Raw genomic sequence first — 6,720 nt, 5'->3', positions numbered from 1 at the left:
TATGTTTTACATATTTTATTCTGACATCATATCTCTTAAAAACAAAAGGACGCAAACAATTGCAGTTATCAATGCCTTTTTCTTTAGATGTGGTTTCATTTCCTTCCTTTAGGCTTTTTTTATCAAGAAGTAAGGTTTGAGTTCAACACTGTCCATTTGTTGTGAAAGTATCAGAAGGAGTCCTCTTCAAACCAACACTCCAGATGGACTTATTCACTGATTAGCTGCATAATTTCTTCTAGGACATTTGTAACAGACACAACATATACAGGATTTCCGTTTGGTTTTTTTTTTTTTTTTTTCCTTTTTTATAAATAAGTGTGTTTCCAGGTTCTCACTCGTCTTTTCTTTGAATGTATTGCACAATATTTTATTATTAAAAAAGTTTTTATGTCTCAGGCAAAAAGTTTATCTCCTTCACTCCGGAGGTGCTAATGTGTATTATTTTCTAAAAGAGGTAAGTGGTTGTCTGTGTGGCCATCCTCAAAGGGGACAGAATGGACAGATTTATAGGCTCCAAGTCTGAAACGGCAGCAAATTATTTCGACTATAAATTTTCCAATTCCATGTAACATGCCTGTTGTTGAAAAGATTCCTCCAACAATACCACAAAGTCTTACAAAAAATTGCCAGAATGGCATATGCTCCTCAGTGACTGTCACCATAAGAGAACTGAGATCATATTTCATAAATATCCCAGAGACTCCATGGCTGCCTGCAGCATGGTTAATGATACGTTCCCTTTCTGTCACAGAAAACTGATGGGTGTCTGCTGAAATTTTATATGTCTGTAGTTTTGTTGGCACAACTGTAATAAAATATTGGAACATCTGGTTGTAATCTACAGCAATTTTTTCAGTTCCATCTAAAGGATTAATAATTTCTGGAAAAAGTTCTCCAAAAGACAAATGATCTATTCTGTGAGAAAAGTTGTAAGAGTCAGTGTTGACAAGTGCTGCTAAATGTGCATGACCTCAAGGATGAGGAATTGCCTTGCCCACAGTTACGTGAAAATTCCCTGCTACTTTATTAACATATAGATGACCATGAATTCTGCATGCGTCTGGAGACTGTGATGAATCATCTTCCCTCGGTGGAAGTGCTGTTGATGCACTTTTAAAAGCACTTTTAAATATCACATCTTGAAGTGAATGCTCTTCTTGCAGCCTACTTTGAATCAGCGGCAGCATCCTCTGCCACTCTTTCTGCTGTGGTGAAAGATCAAATATTACTGGTTCATAAACTAGACCATCTGCAGATGCAACCATTGTTTCTGCTAAATCCAATACATCTGCTCCAACATATTGACACTTCATGGCAACAGTAATATCTATGTTGATTCTCAATTTGCTAGAAAAATCCTTGTCTACTTCATATTCATACTTCATCCACGTATCTTGATACACTGAGAATTCCATTATTGTTAATAAAGCCATAGTGGTAAATGCTATTAGAGAAACTGTTCCCCCACTGGCTGAAGTCTCTACATAGCTGTCAGGAACCTTTGGAAAGGCATCCAACTCTTTCACCAAATTTAAGGTTTTTTTCCAATTCAGTCACCTCATCTTCAGGAAAACCTTCCTCTTCCTTCATATAGTCATGCCACTCTCTTTATGAAACCTGACTTTCTCCTGGTGGTAGTTCCTTTCTAATCCTTCACTTCACTTCAGAGACTCATAGGTTAAAGAAGTAATGTGTTTTTCCATCCTTCTCAACCATCTTTCCCCTTCTCAGGTCCACCTTCTTGTGTTACGGTCCCAGTCGACCGCCATGTTTCACAGAAGCCCGGGCCGCCGGGACAAAAATAAATTAAAGAAATAAATAATACAGGGTACGTAAAAGTTCACAATCAAACTTTCAACGATGAAAGTATCAGAGACATGAGGTGGGATTAATGGTAGACCCTGTACTGGAGAATAAAAGATAAGTGAGCCAGAAGACAAAGAAATAGAAACTTTTTCAAAATTACATAAATCAATTCTTACAATATATTTTTGGTTTTTAACATATTCAGATATATGTTTAAAGATAACAGCACAAAAAGAAAAGGAAATACAGCTATAGAGAAATTAATTTAGTATAAATCTGAAGTCATTTCTGGGACAGTAAGTCCTAGAGTCCACTAAAAAAAAGTACAATGACAAACTTTGAAGGGGATAAACTAAGAGAATTTCCAGTACAGTAGAAAATTGGGGCTGCCACACCCACCACTGGCCACAACTTCATCAGAGTGCACAGGCAAGGTCGCCTCCAAAAAGTACTCAAAGCGGGAGACCCCATTGTCATTTCAACAGGCCAGCCTATTGCTGTGTGGGACCTAGGAGTCAGAACTGCCCAGCTGAGCCCTGTGACCAAGCTGTTTCCCCAGTAGGTTCAGAAGGTGAGACCACCTCCCCAGAGGCCCAGGAGGACAGAGCATCAAACTGAAGAGAATTATTCTTGAGCATTGAAACTAGTGGAATTTACCCAGTTAGGTTTTGAATGTGCTTAGACCCATCACCCCTCCTTTCTTTGCAGCTTCTTCCCTTTGAGTAGGAATGTCCATCCTGTGCTCATTTCACCACTGTATGGGGGAAAGCATATAATTTGTCTCGTTTCACAGGATCACAGCAGAAGAGGAATTTGCCTCAGGATGAATTGTACAATGCGTCTGTCTGACCCATATCTAATTTAAATAACATTTTGAGGAGACTATGAACATAAAACATAAAAATGATGTTGGAATAAGTTAAGATTTGGGGGGTATCGGAAAGATGTATGTATTCTGCATGCAACAAGGGTCTGGGGGAGGACAGAGTGCTTGCACAACCCCCACCTCCCACCAACAAAAATTGATTTGTTGAAGTTTTCACCCCCAATGTAACTGTGTTTGGAGATAGGGTCTTTAAGAGAAAATTGAGGCTAAATATGGTCATAAGAGAGGACAGGAGGGAAGGAAGGGAGGAAGGAAACAACAACAAAAAAATAATGGAGCCAGAAACCAGTAAAACTGTTACCCTATAAGACCTTCCTCCTTCTCCTTCTTTTCTCTCTCCATTAGCCCACACAAAAAAGGCCAGAATGTTACCAGGTAGCACAATATCCCAGCTGGGAGAAAGAGATTAGGACTCACATTGTTACCTTGTTACTGAGCAGCTCTAATACCAACTGGGAGGAAAGAAACCAGATCATAATGCTCTCTGTCCCAGAAAATGTGGAAGTCCAATTGGTAGGAAAATGGGTTTTATTTCAAAGCCACCTTTGAAGGAAGATGGAAGAAACTTAATTGTTTCAAAAGTTCCATCTCCAAAATCACTGAAATTTGCAGAATTTGCACAGAAGAGGCAAGGAAGTGACACGGGCAGGAAATGTACCTATGCAGATTTAGTGATCCTTCAGATAGACCAGCCTGAGTGGGCATCTCTGCTCCCATTTTCTGTGGAGACTGCCAGGGTGGAGGATCTGGCCTTTAGCTTCCTTTTCTCAGCAGAAGAAATGTATTCCCAATTCAGTGATGTGGTGTCCCCCAAACTTCATCTAATTCAAAATCGGAAGGTGTTTTAGTCAGCTTTGAGTCATTGTGAACAAAAAAACTGACAAGAAAAACATAAAAGAGGACAAGTTTATTTGTGTTTTCAAGTTTCAGAGGTCTCAGTCCACAGCCAACTCCATTGCTGCAGGCCTGAGGTGAGACAGAAGAATATCAGGGCAGAAGGGTGTGGAGAAGAAAAGCAACTCAGGACATGGCAATCAGGAAACAGAGAGAGGGGGGGTGCTCCACTCACCTGGGGCAAAATATACATCTTAAAAGTACATGCCCCCTGTTACCTATCTCCTCCACCTGCACCCTAATTGACTACAATTACCACCCACTTAATGGCTATCAGTGGATTGATCCACTAATCGGATCACAGCTCTCATAGTCCATTTTATCTCTGAACGTTCTTGCGTTGCCTCAGCATGAGCTTTTGGGGGACACCTCATATCTAAACCATAACAATAGGAACATAGGATTTACTCAAAACCAGCACTCAAGGAAGACGGACAAAATATAATTGTTTCAAAAGTTCCATGTCAGAAAAGCCCTGGGACATGGAAAGCTTTTAAAAATGGGAGGGATACATTAGGAAGAAAGAAATTTCACAGGTTTTACCTCCTTAGGAGTCATTGTGGCCCAAAGAAATTTTACAGGTTTTGCCTATTTCTGAGTCACCGGAAACTTCTCATCATATCAAAATGAGCCAGGACTTCCTGGGACCAGCATTTGTGCCTCATCACTATATATAGATTTGTCAGGGTGCAGATAGCTCTTCTCTTTAATCTACAGGGTGAGATTTCATGAACCGTATGTGGAGAGCTACACTTCCATCAGTTCATTTAAGGAGCCTCACATGGAACTGGACCTAATTCAGATGATGAGATTCTGGAGTTGACACTGGTTAGACGATGAAATGAGACTTCTGGAGGCCTTGAATGGAAAGGAGTTTATTGAGCATGTGGCAGAAATATTAATAATTTGTGGTCAGAAGGATGACTATGGTGGTTTACTAATGACCACAAATTCTTTGATACTCAAGAAGAGAAACTAGTTCCTCTCCCCCTGAATGTGGCTGGACTTAGTAAAGAGATAAAACAAAATCTGTAGTGCGCAGCCACAGACAAAAAGACACTGGGGCGGGGTGTGGAGCACATGACTGTAATCCAAGTGGCTCAGGAGGCTGAGGCAGGAGATCACGAGTTCAAAGCCAGTCTCAGCACTTAGCAAGGCCCTCAGCAACTTAGTGAGACCCTCTCTCAAAATAAACATAAAAAATAAATGGTCTGGGGATATGGCCCCTGGGTTTAATCTCTGGTACCAAAAAAAAAAAAAGACACTGGGGTTTCCTGCTTGCTCTGCTCTTTCTTGCATCATTCATTCCTGGCTCAGTCATCTTCTACTGGACAGTCATCTAAAGGCAGTCTCCCATGACCAGGAACTGAGGGGCTGTGGAAGAGCTCAGGAATGAGCTGTGAATGAGATCCTTCCCTGCCCATCGGCCTTCCAGTTCTGGCCTTGAACGTTGCCTATAGGAAAACGGTAGGATAATAAACCCTGATAATTTTAAGCTTCTCTGTTTTGGAGTGATTGTTATGAACCAGTAAGTAACAACTATGCAATCAAGGACTTTTTTCTCTTTAGAAACAAAGGAGTCCATAAGAGATTGGAGGAATATATGGAAATAATTGATAGAAAAAGACTGCCAAATGACTTTTTTTTTTGGCGGAGGGGTACCAGGGGTTGAACTCAGGGGCACTCTATCACTGAGCCACATCCCTGGCCCTATTTTGTATTCTATTTAGAGACAGGGTCTCACAGAGTTGCTTAGTGCCTTGCTGTGGCTGAGGCTGGCTTTGAACTCACTACCCTTCTGTCTCAGCCTCCTGAGTCGCTGGGATTACAGGTATACACCATTGTGCTCAGTCTGCCAAATGACTTAATATCCACTAAAACTCTCCTTGAAAAGTGAGCTCTTAACCGGGCTTGGTGGCACATGCCTGTAATCCCAGCAGCTTGGAGAGGCTGAGGCAGGAGGATGGTAAGCTCAAAGCCAGCCCCAGCATCTTAGCCATGCCCTAAGCAACTCAGGGAGACCCTATCTCTAAATAAAATACAAGAAAGGGCTGGGGATGGGACTCAATGGTTAAGTGCCTCTGGTTCAATCCCCTGTACAAAAAAAAAAAAAAAGACTGCTTGAATTACTTCACTTGTTTTTAGAATTCCATTTTAATTTTCTTGCTAGCTTTATTTTTTGCACTATTTTCACAGGGGTTTTACTTAGGACTACAGTATTCATCTTAACTCTTTACACTACTTCCAGTTAACAGTGTCTAAGTTCATATAAATATAGAAATCTTGCAACCATTTAGACTTCTAAACTGTACCCATTGATATGTTATAGGTATCATATTTAATATATGATAATTTAGAATATGAAGTGCATAATAAAAAGCTATATTGGTATTTATTAAGTAAGTGCAACAGGTCAGAGAGAGAGAGAGAGGGAGAGAGAGGGGGGGGGGGAGATCAAAGGTAGTCTTTTTGCATTGAGCCAAACATTTGCCATTTCTGATACTCTCACCTTTTCTAGGAGTTTGAGATTTCCATGGTATCATTTGCCCCCAAACTTAAGAATTCCTTTACCATTTCATATAGTGTGGATCTGTTAGTGATGAAATTCTTTAACTTTCATAATAAAATCTGTTTATTTTCTCTTCTTTCTTGAAGGACACTTTTGCTAGATTTACACTTATGGATTGACTTTAATTTGCTCAGAACCTTAAAGGTGCTGCTCACTTTCTTCTTGTTCTGATAAGTCATCAGGCAGACAACGAGGTTCTGGAGACCAAGAAACAGGAAATGTAATGGGTAGGCCACAACCTTTGATGTTAAACTAAAATAAACCTTACGAGTCACCCAATTAAAAGCCCTATAGGTTGACTGGCAGTAGTGTGCTGTTTGCAAGATATGCACTTGTAGCATAAAGATGGAAGTGAAAGTAAATTGATGGGGAAAGATACACCATGCTAACAGGAAACCTAAGGAGGCTGCAGTGACCATGACACTATTAAACAACCACATTTCAAAATAAAATGTGTTATTAGAGATAAAGAAGCATGCTTCCTGAGGATAAAAGAATCAACAGGATGACATAGCACTCAGAAATGTACATGGTTCCTACAACACTGCCTTAAAATACATAA

General features: G+C 40.3%; 1 pseudogene across 1 annotated transcript; it reads right to left on the bottom strand.

Moving 5' to 3' along the window:
- LOC306666658 (endoplasmic reticulum-Golgi intermediate compartment protein 2-like) lies at positions 1 to 1,756 on the bottom strand (annotated as a pseudogene). Its single transcript has one exon. The product of its transcript is annotated as an endoplasmic reticulum-Golgi intermediate compartment protein 2-like (transcript).
- Between the last annotated feature and the right edge of the window lie 4,964 nt (positions 1,757 to 6,720).

The sequence above is a fragment of the Sciurus vulgaris genome (assembly GCF_902686455.1).
Source record: "Sciurus vulgaris genome assembly, chromosome: 7".
Lineage (NCBI taxonomy): Eukaryota > Metazoa > Chordata > Mammalia > Rodentia > Sciuridae > Sciurus > Sciurus vulgaris.
Note: the sequence above shows the minus strand (reverse complement) of the source record. Positions and strands in the feature narration are given on the sequence as shown.